This window comes from Plectrocnemia conspersa, unplaced genomic scaffold (assembly GCF_051122295.1).
Source record: "Plectrocnemia conspersa isolate PC_06_02 unplaced genomic scaffold, ASM5112229v1 ptg000010l, whole genome shotgun sequence".
NCBI classification, from domain to species: domain Eukaryota; kingdom Metazoa; phylum Arthropoda; class Insecta; order Trichoptera; family Polycentropodidae; genus Plectrocnemia; species Plectrocnemia conspersa.
The window spans coordinates 29,168,751-29,186,301 of NW_028277174.1; the positions used below are offsets into that span (position 1 = coordinate 29,168,751).

The following is a 17,551-nucleotide window of genomic DNA, read 5'->3' on the forward strand; positions in this document are numbered from 1 at the left end:
TCATATTCATTTGGTGCCTCGGCACCGTGACATGGCAAAACGTGCATTTCACTTTAATGCATTCAGAAATTGTAACGATTTTTCAAAATAAATTTATAATAGTAATATTATACAATGCATTACATATTATAAGAAATATTATTTATGTCATATATTAAATTAATTAAAAAGTTGAATATTTAAAAATTCGGTAACAAAGAATTTATTTACTTCAATTTCATTAAAATATTTTTAATCATTGACTTTATTTACAACAGCAACTTTTTTTTAAATCTACATTTTTTCCGCACTCCAATCTTCAGAATATATATGAGTTAAAGAACCTTATTTTTAATTATACCACAAATAATGTACTGGATTTGGACTTTGCCACAAAAGAATTCATTTTAACTAGGCTTCCCAATTATTCGAATAATGATTAAAAAGTGAATTTTTTCGGTTTTTATCGATAAAAAATTATTTATCCAATTATTGCAAGAAATTAATTAGTTGCTGATTTGTGTGTTTTATTTCAAGTGGACTACAGATTCCATTAATATTATATATTAAAAAACATATACTAAAGCAGCAAAGATGATGGAATTTTTTGCGATACGTTAGCAGCGAGAGCATTGTGTATGAAAAATTTTCATTAATTTTCACATTTTCACAAAAACATTAAAACTTCATAGTATATGTTTAATACGACTATAAAAATCATACCACTACACACATGTATACTTATTTATTGCAACCTGACAGGCGTAATCCCAATGCGTTACAACGGGGTAAATATGTACCAACTGGGTAAGACAATCAGACATAATGAATACCTGCAATTAAGTTTTAATCACTGAATTAAAAGTTTAGGAATCGGTGACATCTATATAATTAATTTTAAATTATTATTTGTAATATAATTAGTAATCAATAGATGTCACGATTTTTAAAAATCGCATTTTTATAAATAATGGTTTCAGCCTGCTGCCGTGGCTAGAACCCGCGGCCTCTATGTTATATACTCTGATTTTGAATCTATGAATTCCTTTTATTATATAATTCAATAAGATTGCGACGCAATTGCAATGCTGCAACGTTATTAGTTCATCGCCCTAAAATCGTGATATACGAACGTTTGTTTATGTTAAAGCAATTAGAGCAAACAAGGGATCGATTCAGTATCATTCGTTTGAACGAAACGATAAATTGATGGGACACTTGAAACTGGAAACAGTACTATACTTGTTCTCTTTGTCACAAAGAGATGTTGCGTCACCTGTTATATCACAGGTCGATCGAAGGGACAAATCGATGGTGTACATGTTACCTTATGGAATGTGTTATAAGGAAATGCGTCACGTGTGCAATGTATATAAATATGGGAATTGAATAAAGATAAGACACTTGATCTTGATCTCGGAGAGAGAGAGAGTGACGGTCAGAGCCTATACAAAAGCGTACTCATTTAAAACAAATCGTTCGTCCAGCCGATTCCTCCTCCCGGGTCCTTAACATCTAGGCTACCAGATTAGACCTTATGAACTACACTATTCCGACCTCCTATAAAGAGTTATTAAGTGTTCTTAGCTTATCTTAATCTTATGAATGAATAACTAACTAGGTCGGTTGTTAATGGTATGATAATATTACATTATGGATAGAAAAAAAAAAATTGGAAATAATGAAGACTATCGGTATTTGTACATTTAATCCATGTTTATTATTATTATTTTTTAATCTAAACAACATATAAAAATATTATCTGTTAAATTTATTTTTTAAATATAGGGTGTATTTTAATTCATACACAATTTAAGCAATAAAGGTCCAAATTTTACAACTTGCGGTACACCAAATGCTTATAGGTAAGGCAGTACAAAATCCTCTCTAGTTTCCCTAAATCCGATTATTTAATACGTAGACGTTTCCACACGTCATTGCCCATGTCCTGTTCCTGCTGTAAAGCCACATTTCCTCGGCAGAGATTTGACTGTCCACCACACCTGGCGGCTTCCATTACCCGCACTCGGGCGTGTCAGGGTTGCCAGGAGCGAATTTTATAAATATTCATCGCACCCCTGCTCGGCTCGACTGGATGAGGGTGATGAAAAATTCATTAAAAAAAACTGAAAGCAGCCTTGAAAACGTCAAATTTTGCGACAATATTTCATATCGCTGGCGACGAAAAACGGCGTCAAGATGAACTAGATCGTCAACTAAACACTCCTGTATGAATATTTATGACTTGTGTGTACATATTTTAGTATGTCAAAAAAAATCGTGCGACTAGAGCTTATGGAAGTGGATGTGTTACTCATAACGGTGAGAACTTTAGGTCGTATGTGAGGGCGCATAAAGAATGAAGATTAGCGCTTGTGAGTTACTAAATAGTTTTGATGCATAATAAATTAATTTGACTAATAGAAGTTGCTCTTAAGCAAATGTATTTATTAGCCGACTGAGAGCATCATAAATCATTAGTATTGAGCATACAAGGCTATATGTCATGGATTCGAAACATGAGAAGCTACGAATTTATTTCAATTATATCGTGTTATGGAAAATTACATTATTAATGTAATAGCACTAAGAAACTGGATTTTTGTCAGAAATATGAGAATACAAACACATATACATACATACGTATGAATGAACAAGCAAAAAATATTTTTTAAGAACTCTATAATTATTTCAACTTTGACAATTAGTTTGAGTTGATGTAATTTACATATATTATCACACTTCGTTTGTATTTTTTTGAGTAGAGGATATGCTATGTGCATAATATAGTAGGCTTGATGAATGTTGTTCATTTCCTTGCAACACAGTATCAGTCAACACCATTTACATAAATATTAAACGAGCTTCCTAATTGGAGTCGACCCTAGAAAATGTCCATAGACCAAGATGCACCTATCTTGATCGTCTATATCGCACACAATACACCCCTATAATAGCGCGATCCCCTTTTTTAAAGGGACGTTGGGGAGACGTGACGTCATCGGGAGCACTAAAAGTAGAAAAATACGGAGGGGTCTGGTCGAAATGTACCTGAGGGAAGCCACATGTGCTATGCGACTGCAGCGGTGCATATAACGACGTCACAGTTCTGAAGTTTAGAACCAAGAGAGAAGCATTTTTTTTTAAATAAAAAAAAAACATTTCAAGGACTTACTTATTAATCTTAAAATTTTATGATCGAAAAATAATTTGTATTGAATTATATTAGAATCTTAAGAAACATCTATAACTACATACTTTTTTATTTAGAAATGACTATATATATGCTTATGATTATTTTTAAATTTTATTAATAAATTATAGGGTTGAAGTGAATACAAAGCTAACTATGATGATTGAAAACCACTTCTTACATTATTTCTTTGATCACATTTATAAAAATAGTACAATGAAAATTAGTACGTTAAGAATATGTTGTTCGACACCTTGAAGCCCTATCCTCGAAAACACATTCAAAGTGTTTCGCAGAACACAGGAGACCGACCAATTTGTTTAGCCTCAAAGTTCGGCGTTGCCTGCATTATGGATATCGACGTTAATTTCGAAACTCGGCGCTCGCGAGTGCTTTGTGCATAATTCTAAGTGTTGAATTTTTCAATAGGAGCAAATTCAACTTTTCCCATTGCAAAGCCGCTGGCGCTTATTCCAGCGCCGCCTTGCAAAAGTTTTTCACCCAAAGCCTATAAAATATTTAGTAAAAGCAAATATTAGAAATGTCAGTAATGATCGGTTCTGAGACAAAACTTCAAAACTGTGATGTTATTACGTGCATCGTTGCACGTGTGGTGTTTCTCAAGCATTGTATAATACTAATATAATATATAAATGCAGTAGTATACTATGCAATACGAATGTACGATATTCGCATTTATTACATGTACGAATTAAAAATTGCATTTTACAAGATCATTACAGAATATTTTTTTTAAAATACTGTTTTTGGTATTGTATCTAATTATGACAGTTAAACACCTAAGCTGTTGAATAACAGTTTATTGTACAAAATATGTAATTCACCAAAATATGTAAATAAAAATACAAGTGGCTCTGGTCTTTCGTTTCTTTTCTGTAAACACAGTGTTTTTGATGAGTTAAGATCCGCTAAGTATAATGCTTGCACTACACTCTCTGGAAGTTGTCCGAACCGAAGTTCAACTGAAGTCAGCCGAGGTCGCCGACTTCCGAGTAGCGGCCACACTGCCACAAATTTAATTTGCCGTCCGGACGGCGGCCGTGAACGACGTTCGTACGACGGCTTCTGTCACGTACAGCTGGCATATTTGCGCATATTATTAAAATTACGCTACTGATAATTATAAAAGTTTGTGTGGGCACTTACCAATACAATATCAGTGAAAACTTTTCGGTCGTAAATATTCAATTTACGCAAAATCTTTGTCGGCTTTTGCAAAATGATACTTCAGAATTCGAACACCACATCTGTGACTATCCTACAATTTGTCGCCATCGATTCTAAATAAGAATTCGTTATGGTGTGACATTTATATAAACCGATGTAGGAAAATACATAAGGATATCGAAACGATTTTTTTTAACAAAATCAAGTACCACTAATTATTTTTTAATTATTTAATTTTATATGAACAAAAATATAATAACGATATCTGTTAGAAGAATATACTATCAAAATCATAATTAATCCTTTTTGGTGCCCTAAAATATTCAAAAATGTCAGTAAGAGTCTGTTGAAATCCCCGATAAGCATGTGGTATTATAACTTGACCACGTGACCACGATGCAGCGCTCGACATGCGTGTTAACCATAGGACGCCTACGCGCATACTGAAATTGAACCGAGTTACTCGTTCTATCTCACTTTGCGAAACACCATATCATTATCTCTCTCACTCTCGTCACTTAACACGCGAGAGATCGAAAGGGGAAGTATCTCACCGCTCGCGCTCGAAAAAGCAGCTCCGACTTCGGTTCCTTTGACTTGGGTCCGTTTGCCGACAATGTTTGGAAGCGCTCGAACCTGGCCAAGTCGACTGAATTACCCCCACTTTACCTCCCGTTCTCGGTAACCTCGGACAACTTCCAAGAGATTTTAGAGCGGGCCGAACCAAACTCGACCGAAGTAACCCACTATATTCTCCGTCCTTGGCCAACCTTGGCCAATTTCCAGAGAGTGTAGTGCAGGCATGAGATTAGTGATGAGATGAAGTGACACATATAAATGTCCCTTCAAGAAAGCTTTAATGAATGGGAGAGAAGCAAATTAAAGTGTTTAGCTCCATCCCCAATTCGTCCTTTAAGCAAAATCATAAATATTTAACGTGGCTCTTAGATTGGGCGACCATTTGCTAATTACTAAGTAGTTTAAACTATGTTTATTCTATAATAAATAAAATAAAAAATTAATCGAATAAGATGTGTAAAACCATAAAAAAAATATTCCTATTCAGAGAAACGACGAATATATACATATTACATTAAAGTATAGAAGAGATTGTAAATTTAATACCTCAGTTTAATAAATTAGTACAATACAATACAAAAACATTTATTGTAAAATTTAAAAAATTCAAAATAGTATCTTAAAAAAATATAATTTGTAAATTGAAAAAAGGAACCAGTAATTAGACATAAATATAATTAAAAAAACATGGGAAATGCTAGTCTCTAAATTATATTATTTAGTAAATAAAGCACTCTTCAAAGAAGAACTACTTGATAATTTAAAGATTATTATACCTATACCTAAAATAAAAAATAGTAAAAGGGTTACGAAAATGGGATCAATTACATGTTCTGTTAAAAAAATCTAAAAAAAATAGAAGGAAAATTGGATTTTTTTCTAGAATGAGAAATATATTAAATATAAATAAATAAAAACTTATTTTGCAGTAGCATTATATTGCCCCATTTTAATTATTGTGCAAAAAATTATATATGCTTAATAAATTAGATAAGGCAATATTGCAAAATTTACAAAATAGGACAGTGAGAAAAGTTTTAAATAAAAATAAATTTTTAAAAACAGTTTCTTCAACAATAATTTTTAACCTAATTTGTAGATTAAAAATAGAAACAAGTACTGACAAGTATGAGTAATGATTTGAACGATTTTATATTATTTAATAAATTAAGCACCTTCCTAAGAACAAATACATAAAAAAAATGTTCGAATAAGTATTTAATTATTTAATAACATAATAGAATGTACATAAATTTGTTACTAGAAATAGCGATAATGTAAAGAATATTAGTAGGGTTAAGAGAATATTATACGGAGGTGTGAAATCCGCAAAAAAAATATATGCTAACTTGTTTCCCTAATTAAATAAAAATCTTTATGCATTAAGGCTTGAATTATATTATTATTTACTATAAATGAATTAATAATAATAAGTATAACAGTAAATTGGTTACGATTAATTCCCATAAGATCGAGATCAAATAAAATAAATAAATAGCAACGTCGAATGATATCAGTATATGTTTCAATAACAATGCTCAATAATTCACAACCAGTCTGAGTCGTCACAAAATTGAACTTACAATACTCCAACTTCACAACACAACTTTTTATCATCATTAATCATAAAACACCGTATACATCGTTACCCGTATTTATTCCCATTGTCGCTTCACGGTACAACGAACGTAAGGTGTGTCACCGACAGATGCGACCGGCGCTTCTCAAACTTTTTTATTATTATTATTTCATTTCGTTCTGAAATTAACTCTTAATGTCAGGGTATTATTTTACCGACTTTCCGATATAATCTTAATTGAGGCGAAACGTTCGGGGGGTATTTCAACCCCCTAGGCCGGATGCACCGCACCCTTGATTTGATGTATGTACGGGGTATGTATGTATACCTAGATACAAGTAATAATACCTGGGGCGTTAATGAAAGGTATGACGGCTACGTTGCATAACTCAACCACAACAAACAATCCAGCGGTTTACTTTGTTCCGCGATAGATTTTGCGCAAACTATCGTTAATCTTCATAAGCATTTGCTATGCCAAATATTGTTGTGTCGGATCGTTTGATGAATTATATTTGTAGAGATATACAGGGACTTATTATTTTTTAAGGGTTTAATTTTAAATTTAAATTTATTAAGGGTTGCATAAACAATTCTATAACTAGCTGTACGAGTGCCAAGATTTTTTTAACATCTTAATTTTGATAAATAATATTAACCCTTTCCACGCAACTCGAGAAATATTTATCATCACTGAGATCTAGAGAAAAATATTTTTAAATATTTATTACAATTAAAACATATATTTTCTTGGTATAAAGATAAAAGTGTACCTATACATTCGAACAAAATATGTAAACAAACTCATTTGATCGTATTAAAAATAATATGACACAAATAAAAGTATTAACGTTTGAATTATCCTGCGTATACAATAGCCCTACACACACAAGTGAATAGACTCACGGACGCACACGTACCCATGCGCGCGTAGTACTGACACAAACTATTATAAAAGTAAAATGTGCTTATTCCCTGTAAGAATATAATCGATGTTATAAATCAGGATTATTTCCCATTCCTGAAAGTTAGTGAATCGGAATATTTTTTTTATATTTATAAAAAATACAAAAATCGTTATATAAAATCAAAAATCATTTTTCAAAAAGAGTGTTTTTGAAAAACGATTAATATTTGCATCGACAAAATACATTTTTTCAGAATTAATAATGTTATTATTTAATTAATTATATGAAAATTTCACTAAAAATAAGTATGATATATCTAAAAACGGTGGTTTTTAATTACATTTTATGTGATATAAAATAAGTTAATCGAATTATGCTTAACTCACATTGTGAGATTATTGTATATTGCATATTAATTAAAAAAATAAAGAACAACGCAACAAGAATCTTTCTTGTACCACTTTCCTCTTTTTTTAAGTTAAGTAATTTATATTAGAGAGCATCATATCTGTTTTGTCAACGCTGTCAATATTTTTATTGTATTGAATGAGACAAACAGATTTAAAGTTCTATACACAATAACTACCATAGCTTAAACTAGGACGCCACCATTTTTTTTAAATAGATCTCTTTTACGAGCTTTGCGTTGGTAACCCGACTACTCATTTTTGATGTGTATAGCGTGGAATGGGTTAAAATATGTATACTAATGTAAGACGTCAGGACGCGGCGGAAATTTGAGTTTATACTCAAATGGAGGATCTTCATGCACCATCAGGCGAAAAAGTTTCAAAGGCCATTATGATACTCAAAAATAATAAATCTCCCGGTAGCGACGGGATTCCAGTAAAGCTCTTTAAGTATGGAGGAGCTGAAATTCTCTAATGTATGCATGATATAATTATTGATACATGAAAATACGAAGTATTGCTTGGAGATTAAATATAGATAGCGATATGCTCTATACATAAAAAGGCGATCCTCTATTATGTGAGAATTATAAAGGAATCACTCTGCTAAACATCATATAAGTATTTTCATTTGCTTGCTGTATTAGACTATCGATGTGAATTTGTGAGAGAGCGCTCAAAAGTGGATTAAATACAATCCGACGAGTACAACGTGAACATACTATATAAAATAGTTATACGACAGCTTATATAGAATAAAACTATACGAAACAGTGAAAGATTTCCGATTTCTTTGCAAACTTGTTAACCTTGTCAAAGTAAAAATAAACAAAGTAGAATGTCGGGCGTCATCAGTACCAAAACTAACTGTACGAGTTGTATCAGAAGTCTGACGTCGTTAAGTAGATTAACATTTAACGTCTTATGTGATCCATGACAAAACAAGGTCAAGAATAATCTTGGCTGTAGCTTTCATTTGAACAAATTATTATATTCAATCAAAATTTTGAAACGAATGAATATTTGTTATTATCTATTCGACGATATGAAATAATTGTTAAATCAATATTTTTAACCGCAAAGACCCTTTACAGACGTGGGCATCAGTGTGATTTATTGTTTCCCGCGGTCCAAGAAATATTTTTTCGATGATAGAGAATATTTACAATAAAAACATTTGCGTGTTATTTATGTGATTTTTCTGGTCGTAACAAGGCTTGTGTGTGGTCGCTACAATTACAACAATATATTTTCATCAAACGTAAACATATTATTAAACATGATTTTCAATACTAGTAACAAAATTATTGATAAGCCACGAATTTAATGTTATATACAAATACAATCATTGTAGCAAAACTTTGTTTCAAATTAATTAAAGCATTATTATAATTTTTCATATTGATAAGATAACAAATTTTATAACCAAAGTCTGTTAATAATAAATATCAAATACAAAAATATAATTAACTACTTAAATTTCTTGATAAGTCAAAGAAAAGAGGAAATATGAGACTACAACATATCAAAAGCAACGACATCATCCACAGGTGTTCGTAAGATAACTTTTACTAAATCAGCAATTTGTATTATTTTTTCATTATTAAATGTCTGTTTATTCAAATTTTTAATAATATAATAATGCTGAGAGCTAATGAAATAATCTTTAAAGCTAATTAATAATTGCTTATGCGTGATTATACTGTGACAAAACGAAATAAAATAAAATCATTGCAAAACAATATATGCTTGCATCTGTATTTTGTAGATTTTGTGGCAAATGCTAGTGGCATCAGGTGTTAAATTAACCAGCTACGGTCTCTGCCCTTATTAAAAACATGAAAAATGCTGTTAAGTAAGGACTTTATATAGACATTTCTCTTTTTTATATGTATAGCATAATGAACATAAAAAAATTCAGGCACCAACCAGCCTTTGATGCGTTGCGACACTTCACAAAGAGCTTTTGAATATAACATAATCATTTTTTAATATTAAATTTATTAAAAGATTGATGATCAACCAAAGGTCTGATTATTCACAACCACCGGTGACGATGAGTCAAAGGTGTAATGAGAAAATTGCCATTTAAACATTGCTGTATTAAAATGTATCAAGTTCAAATGACTTATTCACAGCTGATTCACTCCCAGGTATGATACACACGAACAATTTTCAATAACAAAGTATACAATGAAACTAAATTTAGGATATCGGGAACCCTCGTAGGTACAACGTGCGTGTATTATTACGAGACCCTAAACATGAAAGCCAGGTGTTCGATTTAATTTATTTTTAAAACCACGTGGTCGAAACATATGGAATAGTCGTTTGAGAAGCACTGCCGATTAATATTATTCATAGAAATATTATGCGAACGCAAGGTTTTTTGCTATATTTTTTATGTTGCTACAAAAATATATAAATACACTTGTCATACAAATTCATTGTTATTACAAGTCAAACTAATATCAGACCCCAAGACTAGAATAATATGTTAACTGATAAAAACATAATTTAGAGGTTTTTAGACGTTTTAAAATTCACCTAATTTTTTTATAATTTATAATAATATTATCAATAAAAACTTTTGTATATAGGTACTTTTTATGAATACACTGTATTTTTAAAGAAATATGCTTTATCTTATTCGTTCATTCATTCCCATAAAATGACAGTAAAAGCGCAAGATATGTAATTATTTACAAATTGCCACATTGTAAAAGTTCACACGTGCCTGAATAGGGGGGCGTTTATAAGGGCGCGAATATTGCCCATAATTGATCCAAATAAACTCAGCCACCATTCGTCATAGCTGTTACAAAACATATACATATGTATGTACAAGGATTCACAAGAACAAACACTCCCGCATTTAAAGATGCATTAGCATTTCAAGGCCCTTCATGACTTACTGGCAATTAAATTCGTACCACTTAGTCATAATACTAATAGTAAAAGTGTTGTGAATGAAAAAATATATTTAAAAAAGATCATTTCTAGCACGCAGTCCACTAATTAGAAGCAAAAGTAAAATCGGTTCATTTTTAGTTAACCTTTAACATACCCAACAAAAATTCAACGCACTAAGCCGAAATTGATACATATTAACCCTAAAGAGATATTCGTTTTAATGAAACATGCTAGTACAAATACGTTTCTTAATCAGTTAAAATGTCATTGTTTTAACCCATGACCCTGATATAAATTTAGTAATCAATTATAAAATATTAAAAGATTAATTCAAACCAATTCTAAATGTTTTTCGCAATATTGATTAGTTTTATGGTAGTTAAATATATGGGAGAGATAACGATATTAGGATTTCATGGTAACAGTTTAAGAAGCAGTGATGTGTCACCAAAAAATTTCTCATTCGCGAAGGTCGTCTCAAAGGATCAATGAAAAAATGTCATCCACAATCCAGTGACTCTCATCTTTCACATGTCCAAACGTCGCACGATTCGTTCGCCTTTTCTCAAAATGTTTGCAGGTGTTTTCAACCATCGGGTTTCGCGTTTCAAATGACTTGCGTGTGTCGTATCGTTAATTTTTTGACACTTTTTTATATCAATAATTATACTAGAAGTTAGAAAGTAAGATTAATTATTACAATGACGGAAAGGTAATTTGAAATATATGGAAAAATATATGTAAATAAGTAATATTTATACTAAATAATTATTTATTACCTAGTATGTTTGTATTAGGTAGAATCAGTTGGATTTTGAAAGAGTGGAAGAACAGAATTATCTAGTGCGCGTCCTTTATAAGTACATGGCAGTACTTATGGTTGATTAACATCTCGGGACAGATGGGCTAATATTTTTAATTATTAACGCAATTATTTGGTTACGAGATTGTGTGAATATATGTATGTAATATATTGACCACACTTCAGAGACTGATTGGTCTCTCTTTTCGTTTATTCAAATGGTCTTTAGAGTGACATCTAAATTATAACAAATTGTGCAGGTGGTTGAAACCCCCCATAACTTCAATGTCAATGTTGATGCAGATGTCATTGAAAAGAGTAAACTTGTCGGACATATTGTTTTGTAATTTAAAATATTTTTATGAATGCCTTTTTTAATCAATGGATGCAATTATAGTCCTTGCATGTATTTATTTAAATTATTTTCATTAAATAGCTTTGTTTAAAACAAAATTATCGTTTCTTAATAAATTTGGTATCATTAAGGAAAATCGTAATTCCTCCTTTAAGTTCGAAAGCTCTTTGAATCACTATTGAACAAGATTGTCAATGCACTCATAGAATAGTATATAAGTGAGCTATGTTTAGGTCTCATATCTATACAATAGCCATCATACAATAGTGTATAAGTGAGGTATGCTTAGCTCTCGTATATTTACACACTTTTAAAACGATTGAGCTTACTTTCTTTCCAAACGACCAAGGACTATTTTTGAAGTGATTTATAAATTAAAAATTTTTTGCTAAATTTTTCAACTAGACAACTAGATGGTGAGAAGAAGACTCAACGATGTTGGACTCAGAGGTTGTAAAGCCTGACACAAACTGTGGCTTTCAGAAATAAATAAAACTCGAAGGTTAGAGTGGGCCCAAAAAATACCGAGATTGGACATCTGAACATTGGGCGAAAGTCATTTGGTCCGACAAAATTTAATTTTAAACTAATATTGGTTGATATTATAAAAAATATTAAAAACCTAATTTATTTAAAAAAATTTAAAGCAATAATTTAAAAAAATAATCATACTTGACCGTCGCCGTCGCAGTGGGAACGCTCATTACCGAGCGTTCCCACTGCGACGTGCGTGAATTTTTGACTTCTGAGAAGTGATAATTGTTTTTGCGCCCTGCTATTGACCAAAATTTGGTTCGAATACACTTTAACCAATAATCTCATACCAGAAGTCCGTAATAATATCGGTAAGGATAGCTATCATATTTTTAAAACACAGTTTAATATCGAAGTGCAGACAAACTTTTTATCGCTTATTTTCACCTGAAAGATGAATTAGTTTGTATTTTGGACTTGCCCTGATGAAAAACTATAATTAGTTTTAGAACTTTTATTAGATTAGATTTTGGTTTGAACAGCAAAAGGATGGGTTTGAACTGTCAAATTTAGTTTCATGTACATTTTAGAACGGCATATAATTTCACTAGCGCCTATCAGTTAAATTATATTTTCGCTAGTAGAAATATACATCTACTGGTGAAAATGTATTTGGACTTCACTAGTGAAAATATAACTTCACTGAAAAATAAACATTCACTGTTACATTTATACATCGCATGTACATAAATATTGATAAGCATGTAAATGTATGTATTACTACATATGGAAAAGTAAAAATCATATAATTTTACTAGCAACTGCCAGACATACAATATTTCTACTGATAAAAATATATATTTTTGGTGAAAATGTGATGAAAAATATGATTTTACTGATATGACATATTAATAAAAATCATATTAGATTCGAGACTTATTTAAAAATATTCTTTGAAGAATAACCCGAAAATTTCTGGTTTAGGGGCAAAAGTTGGCCAGCATGTACAAATTCAAGAGGGGGAGGGATTAAAAAATTACACAGAAATAGAACCAAAATTCTATAACTAATTAACCGCCTGCATCACAATCATCGTAGTGAAAGATAGCATCCCCAAATACCAACAGTTAAAAAATACGTATAAGTATCACTTATATGGTTTGCTCGACTTTTACTTTCAATCCTCGTTCATACTGGGTGTATGATACATGTTCGCGGTTAAAACGAAATTGGTTTATATGCACTTCGAATAAGTATATTCAGTCAAATCTAACGAATATGTGCGTTACATCAGAAGTAATAATAATTTGTATGTATTGCAAATCAAAAAACTCACTTTTTAGTCTCGGAGCCCGTAGACGAAACTAGAAATTTTAAGATTTATTACAAATGTTGTATGTATAGTTTAAACAGTGTAAAATCCTTACACGTATTATGTATAAATATAATTTTCATAGTTAAAACGTACCGAGTATTTATATTCAGTCAAATCGAACGACGCATATGAAAAATGAATGAAAATAATTTTTATAAACAAATATGACGTTGCTACCGGCCATCTTGTTTTATATTTAAATGCTGATTTTTCATTGGTCGACAGTCAGAGCCTCTAATAAAAAACAAAGCAATCTCAATTTTTATTTTTATTAGTTTAAATTAAATATATTTCTTTTGTTTTCGTGTTTTATTATAATTCGTTTATACGGTGTAGCAAATTTAACGTACAGTGTTAATTTTAAAGTTAGTGCGCGTCCGGAAGACATATAAGGTGTAATTCATTTTTCTGGGGGGCAAATGCCCCCCCACCTGCAAATGACGTCCCTGCCACGACAGTGAGTCACCGCGTAAGATCGATGGCAAACGTCATCTGTAGAAAATGCAGGGGTTCTCATCGTTGATCTGTCACTCGATTCGCGCGTCTTTTCGCAAACGCAGTTGTCGGCAAAGTTCGGTTCGCGTCCGAGTGCCCGACCCGAACAACTCGCTTCAGTGTATGACCGGACGCCGGTCGGGAGTGTTGTTGCGCGCGCGCCGCGTTCTACCGTCACCCCGAGTGCACGCGAAACTCGAAAGTGTACAAAAGTGACGAGTGACATATAGCCAAAGATAAAACAACAAAAAAATACAACTACCCCCTAAATCATCGGGTGGCATGTCAGAGGAGTTGACACTGCACCCGACGCTACTATAGTCATCGAGTGCATGCTGATGATGATGCACTAGTGATTTGTGTGCGTCACAATATATTGTATATTTTGTGATTTAGTGATCCGTATGTAAGGAGATAAGTGTTTGTGCTATAAGTTTTTTTGTTGTTGTGGAGTTTGGGAATGTTGTGCCGTTTTCAAGTTCGACGTTGTCGTACATCAGAGCGGGAGAGGTAGTTCGGCGAAAAAGAGACAGGTATGAGCATTGCCTTTTTCTTCCGAGAAGTGTATACGTCGGTATTCATGGTTTTTGTATACCTGAGTTTTGTACGCGCAAAAGTGCATAAAAAACGAAATGTGAATCGCATGAATCATTTGATTCATCAGAATTGAGTAATTTTTAAATATTTATTTATACGTACCTTTATCTAGAACTAGATGATACAATTTTAACTTGACTTTACTCGTTCATTTATTTTTGCATGCTATAAAATAACATGACCTTCAATTTGATAAACTATAAAGTCTATCTTTTTCTAAGTCAGACAGACAATAACAAATGCACGCGGGGTTCACGTGATCGCTGAGGACAGGGCTAAATCAGAACAAATAAGCGAATTTTTAAAAATAAATAAAACACTTAATTCATTTTAAAAACATATACAATTAGAAAACACGTATAAACTAATACTAAAGGCAAGGATTATAAATAAAACATATTTTAAATACTAAATATACAACAACTTATAGAAAAAAAGGAAATAAAATGAATTTGAGGAATCAATTCTAGTTTACATTAATAAAAATGACTGAATATTAATTTCTACCATATTAGCTAATTCCCACATATAAATTTAATCCTTACCTTCAATATGCTCAACGCATTTTATCCATATTTCTGGCGTTATAGTTCCAAAAGCCCCATAAAATAATTGAAACATTTCTGAAAATTTAAAGTTATTATTTCTAGTTACTACATACTTTTTAATTAGCGCCCAGATTAATTCTATAGGTTTAAGTTCGCAGTGATATGAAGGAAGTCTTAAAACTACTTTATTTTGCGATTTTGCCATTTCATAAATTATATATTTGTCATATCTTTGTTTATGTTTCCTTACTATGTTTAAAATTAATATTTTTTAAAGATAGCCATTTTTACAGCAAGCTTTATAATAGCGGTAGTGGGAATTTTTTCACTTTTTTTTTATTCAAAAGCCCATAGCGAATCCGGGACAAACCCGTCTTAATATTCGATGTGGGAAATTTCTTTTGCCTAAAATAGATATAATAGAATATAACTTTTTTTCAATATAGATAAATATCCTAACATTTTTCTATTAATATACTGTTCCGCCCACGTTTTTTATATTCCATGTTCAACAATTTTAAAAGCTTATAAAATGTCGACCTTTTAAAAATACTTGCCTTCATTTGAAAAACTAAGAATTTTGTCAATTTTCGGTAATTATTTTTTTTTAATCACTTGATCGAAATCATTAATAGAACCTAAAACGTGGGATTTCCGATTCAAATTGGTTTTTGGCGAGCTTAATTTATTATTATGTTCATGTACATACTTGAATAATTCAATAAATTTATTTTTTACGCACTCCTGCCTTTGTCGATACTTTGGCAATAATTTGGTTGGGATTTTCCAAAGTTTCCCTTTAATATATATTTAAAATAGTGTTTTTTTTTAAATATGGCTGTGATTTCTTTAAGTCCGTCTTTTTGGCGGACTACATGGGTTAATTTTAGTATTTGTGTCCGTAGAAGACATTTTTACACTTTAAAAATTCGACAACCGTACGCACACGCAAATAAAATCTCGCGAACAGCAAACCAATACTACCCTGTTGAAATAGTATTCGGGGGAGGATCCGTTCAAGTGAACAACCAATTAGAAGCTTTCTTTGAAGAACGCGTGATTGTCACGCGTTGAGCACTGTTTACAGCGCTGTTGAAAAGAAATAGAGTGTAGAATCTAGTTAGAATAGCACCAGGATTAAGTCAAAATCAATAATTCGACCAATATCTAAATCAATGTAACTTTACAAATAAAGTGCATATAACAAATAGCTTTTATCAAGTAATGCAAATGAACAAAAAATTCTTTATTAAACATTTTTTTGTCCAAATTGCTGAATCCATACAAATTTAGTAAATATTTATTTAATCTGTTGATTCAATTTAAACTTAATGTTTTAATAATGTCTAATTAATGCAAATCTTTAACAACTTATTTATTAGTTTTGCTAAAACTGAATATTATTTTATCCTTTTGAAAATACACTGTAATTTGACATGTGCTTAATATTTATTTTTATAGTAAAATTTATACTGATGATAATCTATTTAATATTAACTTCCTATTATAGATTTATAATAATTTATTATGTTTACTCAGTTTTATCTCAATATATGTAAAATAAACAGTAACGTAACATTTGATTTATTTTTCACAGCTATAGTAATTAAAATCATTATAATATAGATTTACCAGCAAGTTATTTTTTATTTTAGATTCATAAAAAAATATTATATTTGTTAAATTTTATTTCAATCTAACTCATACGTTTGTATAAAATAAATGGTACATAGATCGTTTATATTTATTTTTACAACTATATTAATTAAAAATGCATATAATATAGACTAAATAGCAAGTTATTCATTATATTTCGCTAAAACTGGTTTCTGAGAATTTCGTAAATATTTTTCCCTCTGTTGATTCAATTTTGTACAAAATAGCAGGTAACCTAACGTTACCTGAAATATCGCTTTTATTCACTTTTAACAGTTAGAGATATGAAAATCTAAATAATATAAACTTAATACATTGTTATTATTTATTTTTTAATAACACTAGATTCATAACAATTTAGTAATTAATGTTTTAATCTGGTTGTTTAATTTTGTCCTAACCTAATTTACACGATTAAGCAAAATATCTCAGGATTGCTATTTATTTTTTCATAAGAACTTAGTAAATATTATTTTGACATGTAGATTGAAGTTTAACAT

The 17,551-nt window shown here is 30.9% G+C and overlaps 1 protein-coding gene across 3 annotated transcripts in view; it reads left to right on the top strand.

The window, feature by feature from the left end:
- The window catches only part of kek5 (leucine-rich repeat, immunoglobulin-like domain-containing kekkon 5 protein), a 653,879-nt gene that overhangs the window by 45,863 nt on the left and 590,465 nt on the right, over positions 1 to 17,551 (top strand). For 2 of the 3 annotated variants that reach the window (XM_088194856.1, XM_088194858.1), the window contains exon 1: positions 14,369 to 14,783. The exons of the other annotated variant lie outside the window; for it this stretch is intronic. The gene's annotated coding sequence lies outside the window, so the exon portion shown is untranslated. Of the gene's footprint in view, positions 1 to 14,368; positions 14,784 to 17,551 lie in introns of those variants that run through there. 3 annotated transcript variants of the gene reach the window in all.